This window comes from Panthera onca, chromosome F2 (genome assembly GCF_046562875.1).
Source record: "Panthera onca isolate mPanOnc1 chromosome F2, mPanOnc1 haplotype 2, whole genome shotgun sequence".
NCBI lineage: Eukaryota > Metazoa > Chordata > Mammalia > Carnivora > Felidae > Panthera > Panthera onca.
Window position 1 is genome coordinate 55,592,877 of NC_138356.1, and position 24,994 is coordinate 55,617,870.

Genomic DNA, 24,994 nt, shown 5'->3' on the forward strand with positions numbered 1-24,994 from the left:
CTCTGATGTTAGCATGAGCCTGCTTTGGATCCTCTGTCCCCTTCTATCTCTGCACCTCAGCCACTCATACTATCTCTCTCTCAAAAATAAAAAATAAACATTAAATTTAAAAAAAAACAAGATAAGGGCACTAGGCACACTAATGGCTAGTGAGACATCATTTGTTTTAGACCTTCTTAGCAAAAGTATATATGCTAATACTAATGTGTTTATACATACATTTATAAATATGTCTTTATTTTTTATGTTTGTTTACTTATTTTGAGAGACAGAGTGGGAGAGAGATTTAGTGGGGGTGGGGCAGAGACAGAGGGAAAGAGAGAATCCCAAGCAGGCCCGGCAATGACAGCACAAAGCCTCATAGAGGCTCAATCTCACAAACCATGAGATCATTACCTGAGCAGAGATCAAGAGTTGGATGCCTAATGGGCTGAGCCACCCAGGTGCCCATCTATAAATATTTCTATATGAAGCCATTTGTGTCTATTTCAACTAAAATATGAATTCACATTGCTCACCACTGATCATTTTACTGTCTTTATATTTTTGTGTTTCTCAGAATGTCATATATTACAACCATATGATATGTAGCTTTTTAATACTGGATTCTTTCACTTACTAATATGCATTTAAGTTTCCTCTATGTTTTTTCATACTTTGATAGATACCTTTTATTGCCCAATAACATTCTATTATATGCATGTACCACAGTTTGCTGATTAATTTAGTAACTGAAGGACCTCTTTGTTGTTTCCAGCTTTTGTAAATTATGGATAAAGGTGCTGTAAATATTTGTATTTTGATTTTTGTGTGAACATGTTTTCAAATTAAATGGGTAAATATGAGCATAATTATTGGATCACACGGTAATACTAAGCTTGGCTTTGAAAAAGGCTGCCAAGTGTTTTTTCAAAGTGTGCCATTTTGCATTCCCACAAGCAATGAATCATTTATTGCCCCTGTTGCCTCACATCCTCACCAGCATTTGGCAGAGTCAGATTTTTGGATTTCAACTACTCTAATAGGTGTGTAGTAGTATCTCATTGTTTTAATTTTCTATTTCCTGTTGACAAAATATGCTGATCATATTTTCATTTATTTATTTGTCATTTGTATGTCATCATTGGTGAGATGTTTGTTCAGGTCCTTGCATTTTTTTAATTTAGGTTGTTCTCTTACTGTTGAGTTTCAAGGATTCTTTGTATATTTTGGGTATAAGTCTTTTATCGGATACATGTTTTGCAAATACTTTATCCCAGTCCATGGCTTGTCTTTTGATTCCCTTAACGGTGTCTTTTACAGAACAGAAGATTTTAATTTTAATAAAGTCTAATTTATTTTTTCTTTCATAAATCGTATATTTGATATATCTAGACACTCAACAACAAATCCAATTTCCAATAGATTTTCTCCTCTGTTTTCTTCTAGAAGTTTTGTATTTTAAATTTAGGCCCATGAGTCATTTGAATTAATATTTTTGTGGAGGGTGTAATGTCTGTGTCTAGATTCATTTGTCTGAATCCAATTGTTCCAGGACCATTTATTAAAAAGTTTGTCACTTCCCCATTGATTCACCTTTGCTCCTTTGTCAAAGATTAATTGATTATATCTGTGAGTCTATTTCTCAGCTCTCTGTTCTGCTACATTGATTTATATGTCTATTCCTTCACAAATCCATACTGTCTTGATTACTGTAGCTTTATAAGTCTTGAAGTTATCCGATTTTGTTCTTCCTCATAATTGTGCTATTTCAGGTCTTTCTATATAAGCCTTTGAATCAACTTACTGATATCCATAAAATAGCTTGCTGGAATTTTTATTTTTGTTGTGTTGTGATCAAGTTGGGAAGAATTGACACATTATCAATATTGTCTTCCAGTCCATGAATATAATATCTCTCCATTTGTTCAGTTCCTCTTTGACCCCTCACTAGAGTTTTATATTTTTCTACATATAAATCTTGTATGAATTTTATAATATCCATATGTACATTTATTATATATTTATACATTTATAAGTGTTCTAGATGTTTGGCAGTATTCTATCTACATGGTGCTGTATTTTTAATTTCAAATTCCAATTGTTCACTGCTGGTATATAGGAAAAAAAATGAACTTTCATTTATTAATCTTGTATCCTGCAACCTGGTGCTATAATTACATATTTATTACAGGAGTTTTGATTTTGTTTTGGGGGTTTCTTTTGCTTTTGTTTTTGTTTTTTGTTTTTGTTGAGTCCTTCAGATTTTTCCAGGTAGACAATTAAAGACAGACTTTTTTCTTCCTTTGTGAAATGTATACCTTTTATCTTACTGCACTAGTTAGAGCTTCCAATCCAGTGTTGAGTAAGAGTACTGACAGGGAACACCCTGGTGTTTGTTGTTCCTGATCTTAGGGAAAAAACATCCAATTTCTAACCATTAAGTATGATGTTAGCTATAGGATTTTTATAGATATTCGCCACCAAATTAAAGAAGTTCTCCTTATTACTAGCTGAGTTTTAACTGTGAATGGGGGTGGATTTTTTCCCAATGCTTTTTTTCAATCTATTGTTATGTTTTTTTTTTTAAATTTTGTCTTCTTTAAGCAATTGGTTTAGTAGATTATTTTGATTTTCAAATGTCAAAATGTTCTTGCATACCTAGAATAAATACCACCTGGTCATAGTGTATAACTGTTTTTCAATTTCTTTAATGTTTTTATTTATTTTTGAGAGAGAGAGAGAGTGTGGAGCTGGGGAGGGGCAGGTAGAGAGAGAGGGAGACACAAAATCTGAAGGTTCCAGGCTCTGAGTTGTCAGCACAGAAACCGATGTGGGGCTCGAACTCAGGAACCTGGAGCTGGAGTCTGACACTTAACTAACTAAGCCACCCAAGCACCCCGTGTATAGCTATTTTTATGCCTAGCCTGATTTAATTTGTTAATATATTGTAGAAGATATTTGCATCTAAGTTCATAAAAGATATTAGTCTCCAGTTTTCTTGTAATGTCTTACCTGGTTTTAGTATTAGGATACTTTTGGTAGTATAGAGTGAATTAGGGAGATTTATTTCTACTTCTATTTCATGTAACAGAGTGTTAAAGTATTATTATTTCTTCCCTGAATGTTTGGTAGAATTTATGAGTGAAACCATCTCATCTTAGTCTTTTCATTTTAAGAAGGCTATTAATTATTGATTCAATTTCTTAAATATATGATGGACTTATTTGGAAGATCTATTTCTATTTTTGTGAATTTTGGTAGTCTTTAAAGGAATTCAGCCCTTTCATCTTAGTTATCACATTTATGGGCACAGAGTTGTTTATGATTACCCTTTTTTTTTTTTCATTTTGATGTACACAAGATCAGAGGTGATGACAACTCTTTCAAGGATAATATTGGTAATTGTGTCTTCTCTGTCTCTTTTCTTGGTTAATCTGGCTAAAGTATTGTCAATTTTATTCATATTTAAAAAAATATTTTTTAATGTTCTTATTTATTTTTGAAGGAGAGAGAGAGAGAGAGACCTAGCATGAGCGGAGGAGGAGCAGAGAGAGAGGAAAACACAGAATCCGAAGCAGGCTCCAGGCTCTAAGCTGTCAGCACAGAGCCTGATGCGGGGCTTGAAGCCACAAACTGTGAGATCATGACCTGAGCTGAAGCCAGACACTCAACTGACTGAGCCACCCAGGCACCCCAATTTTATTCACATTTTTAAAGAATCAGTGATTCTTTCTTTCTTTCTTTCTTTCTTTCTTTCTTTCTTTCTTTCTCACTTTAGGCTCACATTGTTATTGTTTTACTAGGTTCCTAAATTGGAAGTTTGGATTATTTATTTTAGATCTTTTCTTCATTATGGTATATTCATGGGGCGCCTGGGTGGCTAGTCGATTGGGCATCCGTCTTTGGCTCAGGTCATGACCTCACGGCTGGTGGGTTCCAGCCCCGTGTTGGGATCTGTGCTGACAGCTCAGAGCCTGGAGCCTGCTTCAGATTCTGTCTCCCTTTCTCTCTGACCCTCCTTCACTCGCACTCTGTCTGTCTCTCTCTCTAAAAAATAAACATTAAAAAGGATTTTATAATAAATTAATTAACTGCAATAAGTGTTCCACTAAGTACTGCTTTTGCTGCATCACACAGATTTTTGATAAGTTGCATTTTCATCTTCATTAAAAAATATTTTTGTAATGTTTATTTATTTTCGAGAGAGAGAGAGAGACAGAGTACAAGCAGGGGAGGGGCATAGAGAGGGGGAGACACAGAATCTGAAGCAGGCTCCAGGCTCCGAGCTATCAGCACAGAGCCCAATGTGGGGCTTGAACTCACAGACCATGAGATCACAACCTGAGCCGAAGTCAGACACCCAACGACTAAGCCATCCAGGCGCCCCTAAAATTATTTTTAAATCTCACTGGAAACTTCATGGGTAGTGTAGGTATCTTATAAGAATATAATTTCCAATTCCTCCATCTATCCCTCTATAACATTGCTGTCTTTTGTTTCATTAATCAATATAGTATAATCATCAAATACATTTTCTGTTATTTTGAGCACTTTTTGATTAGGATACTATAAGTGAGTAAATAAAATATCTTCATTTATTCCTTATTTGATAATCTTTCCTTTCTTTTTGTAGGTCTGTTTCCAAATTATATTATTTTTCTTTTCCTTTAATTTTTTGGTTTTTAACAGTTCTTACGGTATAGTTCTACTGGTAATAAATATACTCATTTTTTGTTTGTCTGAAAAATTATTTTATTTTTACTTCAATTTTAAAAGACAATTCTAATAGATATAGAATTTTAGTCTGCTACTTTTTTTTTTGTCTTTCAACATTTTAAATATTTCACTTAATTTGCTTCCTGCGTACATGGTTTCTAAACCGAAGCCAATGTACATCTTATCCTTGCTCCTCTGTAAGTATTGTTTAAGTGTTATGAAAAGTTTATAATTCTCGTGGCCTCCCCTCCTGGTATGTATATCTTGACTGTGATTTGCTATATTTGCTGCTCTTTCTAAATTTCTGCATGGTGGTTTGCCCAGTGACCTCAATTCCCTGAAAAGTCCAAGAAAAGTCATTGATTTTCAGTTTGTTTAGCTGTTTTCTTGTAGCATGAAAATGATGACTTCACAGCTCTAACCATACTGGAGCTGAAATAGAAAGTTATGTATTTACTTTTAATATGATAAAATTTAAGTCATTCTTGTTCTCACTTTGCTATGCAACCAATCAGTGAGTCTTGTCATTTTTACCTAGTCATTATTTATTTTTTTCCCTTTATCATTTCTCCTAGATCAAGGATTGACTTCCATTCTTTCTGCATTTTCTGTCATTCTCCCTAACTTATTTTCCACACTGAAGCTTACTAAGTAGCTTCTTACTAGTTTAAAGGTAAAACCCAAGAACACAGCATTTTTCACAATATCACAAATCCTCTCTCAGGTCTGCTTGTCTTTCTGGTCCTCCCATATACCAACCTTAAAGCTCTAATCACAAACATAGCAAAATATAATATATTACCCCAACTATTCATGAACAATATTAACACCTTAGCACAATTTAATTCCATACATTATCCTCTTGCTTGTCATCATTTTATGTATTTTACACACTTTTTAAACCCTAAAATACCTTATTTTTTCATACTACCTAGTTTGTATAGATATATCCAAATTTTAACCACTTCTGATCTTCATTCTTTTACTGCCTGAAATGCATTTGTTAAAATTTCCTTTAGTGACAATCTGCTGGTGGTAAATTGTTTCTGTTACTTGGTTTGAAAATGTCTTTATCATGACCTCTTTTTTGATCAGCACATTTACTAGATCTAAGATTCTAACTCAGCAGCCACTTTCTCTTAATGGAATAGAGGTATCAGTTTTCTGTCTTCTGACTTCTACTCTCTTATGACCAAGTCAGCCACCATTTCACATGCAAACTGTTTCCCCCCCCTTTCCTCTTAACTTCTCTCCTGTTTCTTTGTATCTCCACAGTATATTTTATCATTTCTTTAGTTTTATTTTCCACTTCACTAATTCTCTCTTTAGTGGTGACCAATATACTGTTAAAACTTAAATGAAGTATTTATTTTAATGTGTTACATTCTATCTCCTAGAAGCAGCCTTTGATAGTTTTTAATAATCTGCTTATCTTTACCCATCTTTTCAAATCTACATTTTTTGGAGTATACTTATTTTTATTTTATGTTTTATAATTCTAATATTTAAAGAATTTGGGGTTTTATTATATTTTCAGTTGTTTCTGCTATCTTTAATTTATGATAGCTTGTTTCCTTATATGGTTTGCCATCTTTGACTGAACTTATTTTCTGTAGCACTTTAACCATCATACTCTTTTGGGTCTTAAAAAGTGGGCTCTTAAATGATATGTCACTTATTTTTGTCAACTGCCTGTGTATTTTCAGTCAAGTAAAATTTCATTTTCTTTCTCTTTGTGGTTCATATTTTCACCAAGTGTGTAGTGCTTTGTAGTCCATCTCTTAGTCTCATTTGAGAAATGTGCCAGACCTTGTCCTCTGTACCCTAAGTCTATAAGGCTTACAATTTTTGCTAACATTCACTTACTTTAGCAAATGTTATAACATTGAAAGCTCATTTCAGGCTCCATTTATCATCCTAGTTGCTGTGATTTACTTAGGTTTTAGTGTATTACTTTTAACTTTTAATTTAATTTTTATTTAAAATATGATGTCCTGAATCAATTTTTTCAATAGGAAAGATTATCCAAGTAACAAGTCAATTATACTGTTGCCAATGGAATGTCTGAATCATTACACAATGCATATGCTAATAATTTGATTTTACATTTGCACAGCTTACGTGTGTGTGTGTGTAACTAATATTGATTTAATATGGCTCATTCTTTCCATCACTTGTATTATGATGCAGACTTTCATCCAAAACCTGGTTCTGCCATTAACTGTATCACTTAAGTAATTTATTTAATCTTCCTATGCTTCAATTTCTCCATCTTCATACAGATGATAGTAATACTTGACTTGTAAGGTTCATTTGAGGATAAAATGCATTAATATATTATGTAAAAGATGTAGTTCTTATCACATATAAAGTAATATTTACATGTTAGCTATTACTATTTCTTTAGTTAAATTTAAGCTGAGGAAATTCTTTCTATTCCAGAGGGCTGTCTGTACTTATTAAAGTACTCAGCTATGTCATGCCATCTGTTCCGGGCTTTACTCTTTCATGTATAAGTACTTAATCAGTTCATGCTTCTATACATTTTAATGTACAGAATAATGTCTGAGTTTCAAATAATTATATCTCTAAATAGTTAAATATTTTGCCATTTCATAAGTTTCTGTTGTGCATGTTCTTAGATTGAATTATTTTTAAAAAGGTCTTTCTGGATGTTCAAATTTTGTCTAGGTTATGATAGTTACAGAATATGACATTGGATTCCACTTATTATCTGACTTGGGTTTCAAGTGAGACTTTAAACACAACTAACAAAATGGAATCTAAGACACTGTTAGAATCTTAATGCTGAAAGGAAAGTTGGCTTCAGATTTGTTGGCCTGTGGACTGAGCATGAGGCAAAATGGAAATGAGAGGTCTTAGATTCCTCATCGTCTTTCACCTTACTCTATTTTCTGAAATTCCTAATGTGTTTTAATAAATAATTATTTGAAAAGTCATAACATGGGGTGCCTGGGTGGCTTGGTCAGTTAAGTGTGGGACTTTAGCTCTGGTCATGATCTCGTGGTTTGTGAGTGCAAACCCCACATGGGGCTCTGTGCTGGTGGTGCAGAGCCTGCTTGAGATTCTCTCTCTCTCTTTCTCTCTCTCTTTCTGGCCTTTCCCCACTTGTGGTCTCTCTCTTGAAATAAATAAATAAACTTGAAAATTTTTAAATAAATAAATAAAATAAGTCATAGCATAAGATGTAATGCCCCAGGTCTGTGCAGTGCTCAGTTTGAGACCTAATGAGTTTACTTGTATCTTGGTTACTTTTTTCTCAGATTTGTGGGAAGAATAGACTCTAACTCATGATTGATACCCCAGATTAATAATTCACTCCAGATATCAATTATACTTCTGATTTAAGTAATTTTTTCCTCCTAGTTCTAGTATTTATCTGTTAACTTTTAAGAAGTATGCTAAGAAGTTAAATAGTTTAGTCATGAGGGCATTCCCTTATCCCTGATAGAATAGTTGAGGACATGTGTGACTTCCAAAATCATTCATAAGATTCTTTGTCATGCCATATTTCAATAGCTTGTAAAGACATACTCAATTTCTATCTTTCGAGCATGTTTTTCCATTAGTTCTGTACCTTTAATAAATAATATATACTTCTTGTGTTACTTGCTAGGCTTATTGAATCATGTAGAATCCCCTCAGAAAAATGCTCATAGTTTTTTTGGTAAGAGGGATAAATACTAGATTTTAGATATGCCTATTGTCAAAATACTAACACTATAAAATTGTGTTACTGCAATAACCACATATGGAAATGAAAAATGATGTGACAGTAGCACATCACATTATGTCCTAAGAGTTTGCTGAGTACTCACTCTTAACAATGTAAAAAATATAAAGTTAAGCATAAATCTTAAAAATATCCAAATTGTAGTCTTTTTATTTTCTTTGCATATTTTTTGAAGTACTTAATTAGCCTTGAGACAATTCAATAGGCAACTGGGAATTTGAACCCCTTCATATATCTTTAGTATAAATTCGAAGGAGAGATTTGGCGTTTAAAATGGAAATATAGAAGGAGGAAAATATACTTAAAATAATAAAAGAGCATAAATGTAAACATTTATAAAAAACTGTTTATATTTAGAAGGGTTCATACTTTCTTTTAAGATTAAAAACCATCTACAATCACAAAATTCTAGAAATGCCTACATACTTTAGGTATAATGGGTAAGTGCTCATAAATTCTTGAGAAATATCTTGATATGCATAGCATTGCATTTATTCATTAGAATTTGACTATATGCATTCAAATTTCCAAATTACACATTTTTTTTCTCACAAAGCCATTTTCTGGGATGAAAATCTCAGTGCTACCCTAGAATACAAAAATGCATTCGTTTAAAAATAAAGATGGATCACTTTTGTTTAAAAATCAATTTAAATGTTCTGGGGGAAACTGTATCACTGCTACAATTCACACCTGTCAAAAATCACTGGTTTCTCTGAAAGGAAAACAAAGCTGACAGATTTGAAGACAATTTCTGTATATGAATATTCAACTGCATCTTTCTGCTCACTGTGGTTAATCATATCTTAATTTGTCATTTAAAATATTTTAATACATAAGCTTGTGATCTTTAGGCACAATATGTTAAATATAAATATACAAGAAACATGATATTCTTCACAATTCTTAGAAAGTGCACATAATTGATTCTTGCAAGTAATCTGAAAAATAAGTCAATCTATGTTACACACTCAGTTCTTACATTAGCAAAGAAGATTAATGTTCAAAAAATAATATTAATGTTCTACCAATTACTTGGTTTTTGATACAGTGAAAAGTCTATATTTTCAAAAATCCATATGCTAGATGTAGTAAGGTAGAATATTAAGAACTTCAAAAATGTATGTGAAACTTTTCAATAACAATTTTTTCTCAATATAATCCAGCTTTGGTCAAAGAACACTGTAAACCCGTGACAATTTTTTAAACACAAAAGATACAAAAAAGAAAAATGAAAAAAAAAAACAAAAGACCCAAACCAATTGGTGTTTAGAGAATGGATGTATTTTGAAAGGGTTACTAAGAATACATATCCTTAATTTAGACTTTGCCATTAAGAATCATGAAACAAATTCCATGGAAGCTGTGTAAACCAACAGCATTTCATGGAAATGCATTTATTCCCATCAAAATCTCATTTTAAAATTGGAACATTTTTAAAGCAACACTCAGTCTCAAAATGCTTGGAAAACAAAAGTTTATCACCGCACAACTGACAGCGGCTATTTGTTACATTCATAGTGAGAGGCAGATGGGGAATGATCTGTGTCCACACCTTAGAGGCTCTTAGATTTCAAACTAGGCACTGTTTATACCCAAGACTTCAAGAATGGTAACTAGGTTTTCTAGCTAACACTCAGCAGTCTCCCACTCAGATGACTCCTATTATCACAAAAGAAAAGAAAGATTTCTCCTTGCCACTGGGAAGAGTCCAGAGATCATACCACATACAGAGGGATAACATCGAGGTTTAAGTTTCTTATTATGATATTGATTCATCCTTGACAGGAAGAATCTTTCTGAAAAGCTGGATAGGACAGTGTTGCTCCTGTGGTTTCAAAGGATCCCTGTGGGATTCATCCCTGTCAACATGCAGGGCCTTGGAAACCGAGCCAATTACTTTCTTGGAAGTTCAATATAGTGTGCTATCTAATGTTGTTAGGGAGAAACACTACCTGCAGTTTTCAGGGTTTTGTGATGGAGAAAGAACAGCAAAAGTAAGAGGAGGCAAGCCAAAGTGAGTAGGGCTGTAGCCATCCCTGTCAAGCACACAGCAGCAGGCCTGGCCACCTTCTGAAAAGCAGATTTAGCTAGTAAAACACAGCAGGCCACTTTTAGACTCAGTTTATTTACATACTCAACAAAAGGAAGAGTAGCAAAAGGAGACAACTCACAGTGCTCTCTGTTCCACAACCTCCACATCCTAAAGGGTGAAACTGATACTACAAAGGCCTCAGTGGTAATGCAGTGCAAGGTTAGAAACCCTGCTTCTAAGGAGCCAATTCTAGCAAGTATTTGTAGTCTGCAGATACACCCTAAGGGTCTGAGCAGAAAGTCTTAGAGCTCATTAGAACCTGGGAGATGGTCAGAAAGGGAGTCATGACAGCCTCCCAGGGAAAATAAGGAGGTGAGTAGAAATTGGCCTCCGAGCTTCTCACAAGCATTCTATCCCGAATGATGTTCCAGGAGGATGACAAGGTGTTCCACTAAGGGCCTGAGAGGCTGCAGGTCAAACCACTGCTTATGTGGCCTATGGAAACATATGTGAGGCCACTAGGATGCCTCAGTGCAAGCTTCCCCCCTACAATACCAATTAAATATAAGTTTTTAAGTATATACTTAGTGCCAAGGGTGTGATATTCCTTTTCTCCCCTACATTTCATTTTCCCCTCTACCCCTGCAAACACACACACACACGCACACACACGCACACACACACAGAAATATGAGCACAAAAGTATTAAAATTGCTTATAAAATACTGAAACTGCCATGGTACCAATAACAATTTCTCCCATCTAGATTAACATATGTGACTTTAAAATCAGGCTTAAGAATATAGGTAATTACAATTATATTAATACAAGACAATTTTAAAGCCAAATCTCACTATAATAATTTCCCATTTTATGTGCCATCATTGAATACATTGGGAAAGAAAAAAATGGTTACAGTACAAAGTTATAACCAGTTTTTTTCTTTTTTCTGTATCTATGCTTGATTAAAAATAGAATCACCATATGATCCAGCAACACCTGTCTAGGTATATACCCAAAAGAATTGATATCAGAGTTTCAAAGAGATCTCATGCTTACTGCAACATGATTTATAATAGCCGAGGTATAGAAACAACTTAAATGTCTGTCAAAGGCAAATGGATAAAGAAAATGTGGTATATACATAAAATGGAATATTATTCAGCCTTAAAAAGACTTCTACCATTTGCAATAACTTGGATGGATCTGGAAGATCCTATGCTAAGTGAAATGTTAATCACAGAAGGACAAATACCTCATAATTCCACTTATAGGAGGTTTCTACAGTAGTAAAAGTGATAGAAGCGAAAATAGAATGGTGGTTGCCAGAGGTGGGGAGGGAGGAAGTGGTGAGTTAATATTCAGTGGGTATAAAATTAGTTATACAAGATCAATAAATTCGAGATTACTGCTGTACAATATATACATGTTACATACCTACGGTTAAGAAGGTGTTGTGCAAGTTAAAAATTGGTTAAGTGCAGATATCATGTTAAGTGTTCTTATAACAATAATAAGCAAAGGCAGACAAAACTTTGGAGGTGATGAATATGTTTATAGTCTTGATTGTGATGATGATAAATTGGATGCATGCATATGTCCAAATTCATTAGACTGTATACATTAAATCTGCTCAGCATTTTGTATATCATTTATACCACAATAAAGGTAAGGGGGCACTTTTCATCTCTTTCCATAAAGAGTTTAAATCTATATCTTCAACCTTTTAAATAACATTAGTGTCTTGACTTACTACTTTTGCTAGAACACACCAGAAGAGATGGGTACCAGTTCTGAGGTGAAGAGTCTTTATGTGCTTTCCTCTCTTCTTTACAACCCTAAGTAATTCGTGGTCAGATGCCACTGTCACCAAAGATACCTATATGACACCATCCAACAGACAACCAATGTACAGTTGTATGAGAGGCTGCTGAGGTCAGAACTGCCTGGCTGACCTCCAGCCCCAAATAATGAGCTAAATGCATTGGTTGTTTTATGCCAATAAGTTTTGGTCTCGTTTGTGATGTGGTAAGAAGTAACTGACACAAACATAGCAGGAACGGTATTCACCCTAATAGCAGGAACGGTATTCTATCAGTGGTACTTTGAGGCATGGAAAAGAGTTACCTAGTAACTGAGAGGCTTCCCAACTTTTCATGTATGTTCAATTAAAGACAGATTTTTTAATTTAGAAAAAAAATTAAGTTTATTTAATTTGAGAGAGAGAGAGAGAGAGAGAGAGAGAGAGAGAGACAGCGTGAGCGGGGGAGGGGCAGAGAGAGAGAGAGAGAGAGAGAGAGAGAGAGATAGGGAATCCCAAGCAGTCTCTGCACTGTCAGCACAGAGCCCAATATGGGGCTTGAACTCACAAAACCACCAGATCATGACCTGAACTGAAACCAAGAGTTGGAGGGTCAACTGACTGAGCCACCCAGGTGCCCTTAAAGACAGCTTTGTAATTTCCAAAAGTAGTCACTCCAAAAAAAAAAAAAAAGCTTAACAACTTTCTTCTTTTGAATGTAAATACTTAGTGTATTCATTTCATTTTATTATTTGCATGAATGACACTCCAATATGCAGCAATGATCAAAAGAAGTACAAGTAGTATAGTGGCAATTTTATTAAAATTCATACAATGTACTTGACTATTCTTAAATGACTTTAAGCATCTCAAGCTGTGACTTAAGTAACAAATGATGAAAAAAGCCTACCCATTTTTTTATATTGTATAATGAAAGTCAGTGACCTGCAGGAAGTAATTTAATGAATTGAGATATGGATTTATAGGTGATGGTATAATCGCTTTTAAATTTACCCCCTCATTTTAATAATAGGATTATACTGGATCTTGAGTGACAGTACATTTTTGTGTTTTGAATTTTATTACTTAATAATTACAGATTAAATGTTAAGTGAAACATATATACTTTTCAGGGATTTAATACACTCTTTCTTGGGATTTAATTACTTTGAAATTTATTCATTATATGTAATTAAGAATAATATGAGAATCCTTGAGCAAAAGCACTTTCACTTTCACTATATGGAACTCTGGTAACAGTGACAAAAGGTATACACTTGAATATTAAAAAAAATACCATATCTTTTGTATCATACCTGATGTCTACCTATAACATAAAGATAAACTGGAAAGTGACTAAATGGTTTAGTATTTCTGATATATTGTGTACATTTGATTGTGTAAAATTGGAATACTTTGCAGATCTGTTTAAACATATTTAAGAAAATGCTTTTGTTTTTATAGGCTTCATGCCCTGTGTGGAGCCCAATGTGGGGCTTGAACTCACAACCATGAGATCAAGACCTCAGCTGAGACCGAGTCGAATACTCAACCAAGTGAACCACCCAAGAACCCCGAAAATGTCTTTATCTTTAAGTTTATTTGTTCTGAGAGACAGCATGAGCATGAGCAGGGGGGTGCAGAGAGAGAGAGGAAGAGAGAGAATCCCCAGCAGGCTCCATGCTGTCAGTGCAGAGCCTGCCTTGGGGCTCTATCTCATGAACTGTAAGATCATGACCTGGCTGAAACCAAGAGTCAGATGCTTAACTGACTGAGCCACCCAGGCACTCCAAAATTTTATTTTAAGCATGAAATCAGGTCTTGCTTTAGGCAATATGAAACATTAGAACAATAAAATATACTTGAAATTAAACATAGTAAATTTTTTCCTCTTGATATATTATAATTTATTTTTGTTAAGGCATTTCCTACTCAATATAAATAATTGAAGTGATATAGATATGTACAAAGAAGATATGAAAACCAATAAAATCCCACTACTGGGGAATAGCAAGTGATTATCATTCCAGGTACTCCTTTCTACACACAGAGAGATAGATTCTATCTCTCTATCTCTCTACGTATCTATTATCTATCTATCTATCTATCTATCTATCTATCCATCTATTATCTCTTACCTCTCTCTTTAATAAATATATATGTTTATAAATTATATATGTTCTGAAAGATTCTAGTTCTTCCATCTTTTCACATATTTCCCAGAGCTATATCCACTACCCTTTAATTTCTTCTATCTTTAGATCATAAGGAAAACATACATACTCTGATTCTCTCCATATTGTGGCAAAAAAACTTTAGTGAGAATTTTCAAAATTTTAATTTCTTAATGTTCTGCAACTCGTCGGTGTGGTTCATAGCAGGTTATTTAGAAGCATCATCCCTTTTTCTCTGGTTCTTTCACTGGCAACAATTTTTCAACATATATAGCATCAGGTCAAGCAAATTTTTTTTCATTATTTCATTGTTTACTAGTGACATTTTTCTTATGGGATGTGGGGATCATTTCATCAAGTATTGTAATCAAGAATATTTTTAATAAACTTTCAAAAGAGTTTAAGTGATAATTGGATTACTGCTTAAGATTCAATCAACATTGAACAGTTACCATTTATTAGGCACAATGGCAATAAAACTGAATAATATAAAGTGATACTCTAGACAGAAGCATAGTCTAAGCTTGTATTTTTTCCAGAAAAAACAAATTCATATAATTGAGTATTAGTGGTATGTATTCTTTTCAAAATGCAATTTTAGAAAGGTATTATAGCCTTTTGATTTTGTTCTGAAATTACCACAAATTTTTCCAGTTATTGTGTTATACTTTTTATTCTTTACATTTTTTATGATTGTAAATCTTATGGAGAAAACAATGTTTATCTTATTTTGAAGTGGGTTACTATTGCATTTAGGGGAAATAGAGTTGAGAAATTGCTAGCAGCCATAGCTAGTTTGACAACAAAAATTCTCCAATAACTGAAAGGATAATTAATTCACTTCTTAAGCAGAAAGAAATATGAGGAATAAAATATGGTAACTAAAATTGAACACCCCACATCCCTACATTGTATTCAGCTCATCTTGACTGTTGAAATTAAGTCAATTCATCAGACAAGGCAAATAGATAAGCCTAATCCTTAATCTTTGAGACACTTAACTGGATTTTTTAAAAAACTACTTTTCTCTATTTGAAGCACAATTAGATTTTATGCCTTAAACTGTTATTAAGGGGAGAACATGATGCTAATTATGAGCTATGAGAGTTATCTCAGAAATGAATGATTTTCTTTCAATTAGTATTCTAACTTAGTAAGAAAATTATTTAGTTGAGGACTCGATTATGGATTAAATCATAGAACTTTCAAGAGTTGTGAGAATGCATCATAAAACTTTCAAGAACTGTGAAATGTCTAAGATTTTACCCTACATACAAGCTAACAGGTAATCCTGTCACAGTTGCACAGATGTTGAGAGAAGATGTGGGACTTTTGGGTCAAAAGACTTTATTAACTCACGTCATAGCAAGTAACATGACCTTCACATTTGTGCTGCTTCCTCTTACCCTTCAAGTCAGGTGGTGACACAGAGTGGCTCAGTTAGATGCTGTACACACAGTAGGTTTGTGTCATGGATGAGGAACTCCAGTTCTTTTATAATGGGTGTTAGCAAAATGCTTCCAAGGGTGGCATTATTTTTATTATACTGGAGAGCGAACAAACATATCTTTGCTTTAGCAGGAGACACCATCTCTATCATACAAAATGTTTCACTATATAAACAAATTTGAGACGATAGTTCAGAAAAAAACCTGTCAGTGTTTCTGTTTGTAAGACATGCAGAAATACCAGAGATCTATAGAGAATTGTTTCTCAACAAAACTGTGGTCTCTGAGCATAAAAACTAAGAGGTCAATATTTATGACAAAGACAATAGTATTTAGTTTGAGCTATAGTATAAATCTGGAAGTATGCATCAATAAATTAAGATTAAGAATTTAGATATTTAATTGATTTTGATTTGCTCCTAGATATTCATGATTAATTAACTCAAGCTCCTAACGTGTAACAGCTAATAAGTTGTTTAATTTTTTTCTTTAATATGTAAAGGTAGTTTTAACCTTAGCTACTTGCACAAGTGTCAAGAACTTTAGTGTTCTGAGATTCTACCTCATTTACAAGTTAAACATTGATACTGACCCATTTTCATAGATGCCGGTAGACAACACAAGACTGTTAACTCAGAAATAAAGGGCAGCTTTTTACTTACAGTAATAGCAGGAGACAGAGTAACAATACTTTTTTAGTTGATTCCCCAAGCTTCAGTCCCTACACAGTGAGGTCAAAAGACCAAATGATAATTGGAACACATAATGGGTTACATTATCAGAGAGAAACCCTGAGCTTAGGGACCCCAATGAAACCCTAAATGAAATGAAACCTAATGAAATGAAATGAATGAAATGAAATGAAACCTGAAACCCTAATGAGATGGTGCATTCCTGAAACTAAGATGATATCTAAGTTTTGTAAGTAACTTCCCCTCAAATAAAGAGACCATATTATCTAAATCACAAAGCTCTCTATAAGTAACAGGGGGTAACATTTGCTAGTAGGGATACAGAGCTCTGGGGCCTAGAAATGCTCACTCAACTTTACGAGTGAGAAATAGTCCCCTTACCTTGTTCTCATTTTGAGCTGACCCAACACAACTCTTTTCCTGTAACGCTCACAATTTCTTTATAATTTTCAAATGGCTGATAGTCTTATACACTGTATGTGATTTTGGGACAGTACTGTATGTATCATCTATTGCATACAGTAAGTTGACTCTCCTAGAATTAAAAAGAAATCCATCACCTTGTTTTTTCCACTCTGTCACCACATTGCAAGTAGCTTAATACTTTAGGTTTGGTTTTTTCTATCAGGCACTATTCCAGCCTTTTATTTTTCTTCATCATATTTAACAGAATAAATTAATTACTTGATTAGTTATTGTTTAATACTATAGAGGTCTGTGATATAAGTGATTTTCCCCCTCTTTCTGCCTACATCACTTATAGCACAAGCAAGCAATCAAGAAAAATAATTCTGAATAGATGAATGAATCTTTGATACTCTACCTAAAATCCTAAAAGATTTACCTTCAAATATTCCCTTTGGAACTCTATGCAAGCCCAAGTTATTCATATCTGTGTCACTATATCATTGACTAGTTTCTTTCACTACATCTTTCAATCTTTAATTGCTCACAGGCAATTTTTATTGCTGTTCCTGTTCAGATGTTACCTGAGTTAGCTCAGAAGACAAATTTCCCAAGATCTTCTTTAAGCTCTTTTACTTAGCGATCTGCTTATATTCTCTTTTCTTTCCTGAGGCCTAAAGCAGAACTGGCAAAATTTATCTACCTTCAGGATTTTCTAGGGCCTAAAAGGAGACACCCATAGGCTGGAATCAATTTTAGGACATTATCAATATATTAGCTGCATGAAAGTAAGCTATTCAAATTTGAGACCTTCCAATGCGGTGCATACAAATGCAACATGCTACATGATTGCCAGAGTGTCCTTTTTCTTGAGTTTTCAGAAGTCACAGAATGATTGCTTACTTGTGGGAAAAAATATCTCTATAATTTTTCTTCTTGATGTGCATCATAGCTTTCCTAGTGATTCAACATGTTAATTTCCTTTGCACAGATCCTGGAGAAACAGATCCATGTTATTCACATTCTCAGCTAATATTTTTTCTGATGACATAAGAATAAATGTAAGTTATTTTGATAGGTGAGTTTATGCTAGTGCAAATAACTTGGGATCTTTAGCACTGAATGTATTCTTTTACTTGATTATTTTCCCTATGGGTTTATTTATACGTTTCACTAGGTCATGGAATTTTTTTTCTTATTCTTTGGTTTTTTTATCTTCCAAATGGCTATGAGACTCATTTCTTGTGAAGCATCTATAAGGTTGATTATTCAGACAGAAGCAACAGTCTATAAAGTATCATGAACACACAGTTTTATTAAGTATCATCTTTATTGCTTTTCTAAACCAGATGATAGCTTCTAAATCATCCAAAACTCTTCTCTTAATCCTGCCCATGGAATATGGACTTCTCAGATTCAATTTCTGGGAAATATATGGTTATTTGTTATCTCTTAGTTTCACATTGACTTTCAAGTTGTTTGTTATGGGAACCTCTTAATGTAAAAAAAGAACCAGGTATAATCCTTGATAGCACAGACTTGAAAAATGAAAAAGTGCCAGATGATTACTCTACCTACCCACTTGAATTCATCCATATTACCCAAAGAAATATAAGAAATTAAAAAATTTAGAATATACTGTGGCTTTATTAATTGTTTTTATTGGAGTATTGAATAAAATTTAAACCTTCAACTTGTATGCATTGACTTATCCCTTTGTGTTTGAAAAATCCCATTTTAAGAAATAAGAGTGCTTCAGAAGGTTTCTACTCTATATAAAAGCAAGCTACTACATAATTATTTAAAATATCTTGTTTTTAATATAATCATTCTATCGATGTTTGTTACTTTTTGATCAAGCCAGTTCTAGGTCTGCCTCTCTCTACTTTTTAATGACATCCAAGTCTAAAAACACCACAGCAAATCCAGTGATCACAAGTAATTCAAAGGTATATGACTCACTCAGGCATGAGCAGAGCAAGCGAGCTCCTAGGTAATGGGTCCCACCAGGTCATGCGGACCCCTGGACTCTGATGTCCTGCAGGAAGGAGGAGAGCGAAGGAGAGGAAGATGGAGAGAGACGGAAAATAGGAGGGAGCAGGAGGAAAGGAAGGGGTTGAGAGAGGAAAGGAGGAAAGGAGGGGAAGAGAAAGATTTAATCAATAATATATTTGTGTTTATACAAATCACAGAGGACAGTAGGCAGGAGTTTTGAATACTGTTAAACAAACTAATTTTGTGTGGCCAGGCGGGTGTTGGGGAAAGGGAGAGGATGCAGGAAGAACAGAGGGGCAGAGTTGGCTACCTTATGTACAGCTTGTTCTTTGTACAAAATAGCAGAAGTTAAATAGGTGCTGGGAAGTCTGATGATGTCTGCCCCAGCAGTTATTAATGGTTTAACCAGATTTTATGTTGCCATGTGGGAACGACTTACTGTCCAATTTACATATACACATGTGCACACATATATATACACACACAATATTGTATTTCCCATTGTTGTCTTCATTTTTAATAGCTAATTTTTAAACACCAAAGTTTTAATATGGTAGATTTTTGTGCTGATTTGTTTCTTTTTTCATCACAGAAGCAAATTTTGAACACTTAATACTTTTCTGCAGGGTATGAATCATCAACAAAGTATTAAAGTATTTATATACATTCTGTGTTGAACCTTTTAAATACCATTAACCAATTTCAAATCATATTGTCTGTTATCAGTTGTGATTTCTTTTGATAATTTAGTAAATGACTGGAATTCAGAAGTTTTGCACATAATTCCAGAATGTAGCATTGCCTTGATCATCAAAAAACTTGTATATTTATTTATACTTTAACTTCAAAGGCAGAATGTTTCACTTGGAAAACAATGTAGAAGGGTGAGAATAATGCAGAGAGATTGCTCATAAATTATGAACTCTGGTGGCTACTGATTCCATTACAATGAAAAATGTCATAAATATTGTTTGTCCTCCTTAATTAGGATACATGTTTGACACCTAAATGTAGAATAATTCAATATTCTATTTTCAGTGTTCATCTTACATGATAATTTTTGTGCTGTTTGTGATTATTGAGCACTTTTTGTTTATTCAAACTCTCCTCTCCATTGTTTTTTTTCCTTCCCGGCTCTCAGAACTCTTCAATATGGATTAACTTTATCCCTTAAATATCAATATTCACTAATGTGTTATTTTTGACTCTTTTCTTCCACTCTACATTCTTGCTTGATTTATTCACTCTCTCTCATGATCTCAAATATTATATTCATGCTCAAAACTTACAAAGTTATATCTCCGTGTCTATTTTCAACTAAACACTATAGTGTGTGTGTGTGTGTGTGTGTGTGTGTACACACACACATACATACATATTTTTCTCCTCTGGACACCCAAATTTGAAATACTTGAGATCACACTAATTATTTCTCACCTAAAATACCCTTCTTTATTGTCTTTTATTGTTTTATTATCTCCTGCCTCTCCTATCAGTGGTGTTACTAATTAATCAGTAATGTACATTTAAGAACAGAGTCTTCCCTGACTCTTCCCACTCTAATCCCTCTTCTCAAAAAAATTGGCAAATCCTCTGGCTGCTATGCCCTAAATAACTCCCAAGTCTGGGCACTTTTCTCAATCCTACAACTCCTAAGAGTTCAACCTCTTTCTTAATTTTCCAGACCTTCAGTCTCTCCCTTTCTCCAGTTTATAGTTTCCATTATTCTTAGTGTTTTTTCTACTACAGTTTCAGTATGGCTTTTTTTCTAAGATACAAACCTGGATAGGCATTTGACTGCTCTGAGTATTTGGTATTTTCTCATCACCTAACTCCTTAGTATGGCATCTAGGGCCTTCAGACTCTAGTCCCAGCAACCTCTTCTGGGCCATCTTCTGCACACAACCTTGTCCTTCCAGCCATGCAGGACACATTTCCATTTTTATAAATATACATATTTCCACTGTTCAATGCTTGTTTAATCTCCTGGAATGTCCTTTATTCCCATCTACCATTGCTTAGTTAACTTTTAGTCATTCTTAATGACCTAGCATTTTACATGCCAGGAACTCTCTTTTGATTTATATAGACTCTGTCATTGAATTCTCAAAATAACCCCTTGTGTTAGGAATTACTACTGTACTGATTTTACAGTTGATGGAGCTTTGAGAGGTTAAGTAATTTTCACACTCCCATTTGGCAAACCAATCCCTGACCATGTGTTCTTAATCATTATGTAACATTGATTATCCTATGAAGTCGTCAAGAGAAGCAGCCATGAAAATTATACCGCATCTCTATTTAATTCCTAGCACTAAGCACAGAGCTTCACCTGTTAAAGCTATTCAGTGATTTTGATTGAATTAATCAGGTTAAGCTATGTGCAGCCTTTACAATGAGAAGGGCTTTCTCCAATGGAGTGATGCCTCTTTGCTAATGCCCCTAAACACAGTTTAGTCATATGTAAATTATTAATAACAATAATAGTAACAATATATTGTTACTGAAATATATAATACATTTCATAATACATTTCATTTGAAAGAAATACTATATTTATATCAAATTCTTAGAATTGATTCTAGCATACCATGGGCACTCAAAATAAAACTTCTATTTTGGTATCATTATAGTTATTGTGTCCAAGGAAATCAGTGTACATGGCAATACAATCTAACTGTAGATGACTTTTATCAGAGTGGCATATTTAGAACTCTGCTTAATAAATTCCATGATGTGTAAAGATCAAGAGCACCCCTTATTTCAATCTGTTTCTAAACATTTGCTTATAAAGTGCTTTGTGAGAACCCACATATCAGTTTCCCATATTGAAAGCCCTGAGAACAAATTTTCAGTAATCCAAAGTCTTCAGAGGACTTACTACATATTTTGAAGATATAATGAACATTATAAACAAAGAAGACTAAAGGTGTTAAGTTTTACATGTAATTTTTTGTTTGTTTGCTTTCTTACTTAGATTTTTTTTTGTACAGGATAGAGGTGAAGTTTAAGAATATATACAAGGAAAGGTAAAAGATAATCAGAAAAGGCAAGTTGACAGGTACAAGCACTAATCTCATAAAACCATGGAGTATGTTTGATCAATTCTAATAAATACGCAAATTATGTGGGAAACAAAAATTTTATTTTGAGTGTTCACAATTGTGAGGAGAAATGTGAAGAAAAAGTGTATAAAGGTATATTGATAATAATCACTAACACTTAAAAAGCACTGGTTATATGCCAGGTATTTCTGTATGTAGTTTAAAATTATTAACTACTTACTGCTCATGATAATTCTATTTGGTAGGTATCAATTTTTAAAAATTAGTAAACAACCTAATCTTACACCTAAAGGAGCTAGAAAAAGATCAGCAAACAAAAACCAAACCAGTAGAAAGAAGGAAATAATAAAGATTAGAGCAGAAATGAAATAGAAACTAAAAAACAAACAAACAAACAAAAAAACAATAGAACAGATCAATGAAACCAGGAGCTAGTTCTTTGAAAAGACCAACAAAATTGATAAACCTTTAGCCAGACATACCAAAGAAGAAAGAGAAAAAGAGAGAGTGGGGGCTCAAACAAAATCAGATAAAAGAGGAGAAATAAAAAAAAACAACATCACAGAAATACAAAGGATTAGAAAAGATTATAATGAAAAAATTATATGTCAACAAATTTGAGAATCTAGAAGAAATGGATAAATTCCCAGAAACATAGAAGCTTCCAAAACTGAATCAAGAAGATACAGAAAATCTGAACATACTGATTCCCAGCAATGAAATAGAATCAGTAATCAAAAAACCCCCAAACAAATAGAAGTCCAGGACCAGACAGGCGAATTTCACCAAACATTTAAGGAGAGTTAACACCTATTCTTCTCAACTATTCCAAAAAATAGAAGGGGAAGAAAAACTTCAAAATTCATTCTATGAGGCCAGCATTACCCTGATACTAAAACCAGATAAAGACAATACAATAAAAGAGACCTGTAGGTCAATATTTCTGATGAACATAAATGCAAAAATCATCAATAAAACACTAGCAAACTGAATCCAACAATACATTAAAAAAATCTTGACCACAATCAAGTGGGATTTATTCCTAGGATACAAGATTGGTTCAATACTCATAAATCAATCAACATAATACATCACATCAATGAGAAAAAGGATTTAAAAAAAGACTTGTGATCATTTCAAAAGATGCAAAAAAAGCATTCAACACAGTACAACATCCATTCATGATAAAAAACAAAAACAAAAACAAACAAAACAAAAAAAAACCTCTCAACACAGTAGGTTTAGAGGAAACATACCTCAACATAATAAAGGACACAAATGAAAAGTCCACAGCAAACATTATACTGAATTGTGAAAAACCGAAAGCTTTTCCATTGAGATCAGGAACAAAACAAGAATGTCCACTCTCACCACTTTTATTCAACATAGTCCTGGAAGTCCTAGAAATAGCAATCAGACAAGAAATAGAAATAAAAGGCATCCAAATTGGTAAGGAAGAAGTAAAACTTTCATTATTTGCAGATGACATGATACTCTATATAGAAAACCCTAAAGACACTACCAAAATACGACTAGAATTGATAAATGAATTCAATAAGGTCATGGATACAAAATCAATATACAGAGATCCATTGCATCTCTATACACTAATAATGAAGTAGCAGATAGAGAAATTAAGAAAAATTTCCCATTTACAACTGCACCAAAAATAATAAAATACCTAGGAATAAACTTAACCAAGGAGGTGAAAGACCTGTACTCTGGAAACAATAAAACACTGATGAAAGAAACTGAACACAAACAAATGGAAATATATTCCATGCTCATGAATTGGAATAACAGATAATTGTTAAAATGTCCATACTACTCCCCAAAATATACACATTTAAGGCAATCCCTAACAAAATACCAACAGCATTTTTTGAAGTACTGAAACAAATAATCCTAAAATTTGTATGGAACCACAGAAGACCCTGAATAGCTAAAGCAATCTTGAAAAAGAACAGGGCACCTAAGTGGCCAGTCAGTTGAACATCCAACTTTGGCTCAGGTCATGATCTCAAGGTTCGTTAATTTCAAGCCCCACATCAGGCTCGTTGCTGTCAGCTCATAGCCCGCTTTTGATCCTCTGTCCCCCTCTTTCTCAGTCCCTCCCCCACTCATGCTCTCTCTCTCAAAAATGAATAAACATTAAAGAAGAAAAAGAAGAAGGAGAAGAAGAAGAAAAAGAAGAAGCAGAAGGAGGAGGAGGAGGAGAAGAAAAAGAAGGAGAAGACAAAGAAGAAGAGGAAGAAGGAGAAGAAAACTGAAGGTATCACAATTCCAGATTTCAGGATATAATACAAAATTGTAGTAATCAAAATAGTATAATACTGGACAATATATCAATAGAATAAAAGAGCCCGGAAATAAACTCACAATTATATGGTCAATTAATCTTTGACAAAGGTGGCAAGAATATGCAAGGAGAAAAAGTTTCCTCAACAAATGGTGTTGGGAAAACTGGGCAGCTACATGCAAAAGTATTAAACTGGACCACTTTCTTATACCATACACAAAAATAAACTCAAAATGGGTTAAGGACCTAAATGTGAGACCTGAAACCATAAAAATCCTAGAAGAGAGCATAGGCAGTAATTTCTCTGACATCAGCCATAGCAACATTTTTCTAGATATGTCTCTTGAAGCAAGGGAAACAAAAGTAAAAATAAACTATTGAGACTACATCAAAATAAAAAGCTTCTACACAGCAAAGGAAACCATTAACAAAGTATAAGACAACCTACTGAATGGGAGAAGATATTTGTAAATGACATATCTGATAAAGGGTTAGTATCCAAAATATATGAGTGTTATACAACTCAACACCAAAAAACAAAAGCCAGAACCAAACAACAAATAATCCAATTAAAAATGGGCAGAAGACAAGAACATATATTTTCTCAAGAAGATATACAGACGGCCAA

At 33.7% G+C, this 24,994-nt stretch overlaps 1 protein-coding gene across 1 annotated transcript in view; it reads right to left on the minus strand.

Moving 5' to 3' along the window:
• Nucleotides 1–18,872: 18,872 nt before the first annotated feature.
• The window catches only part of LOC144615073 (uncharacterized), a 430,524-nt gene continuing 424,402 nt past the window's right edge, over nt 18,873–24,994 (minus strand). Inside the window, exon 7 of the mRNA XM_078441574.2 lies at nt 18,873–19,045. The gene's annotated coding sequence lies outside the window, so the exon portion shown is untranslated. The remainder of the gene's footprint in view (nt 19,046–24,994) is intronic.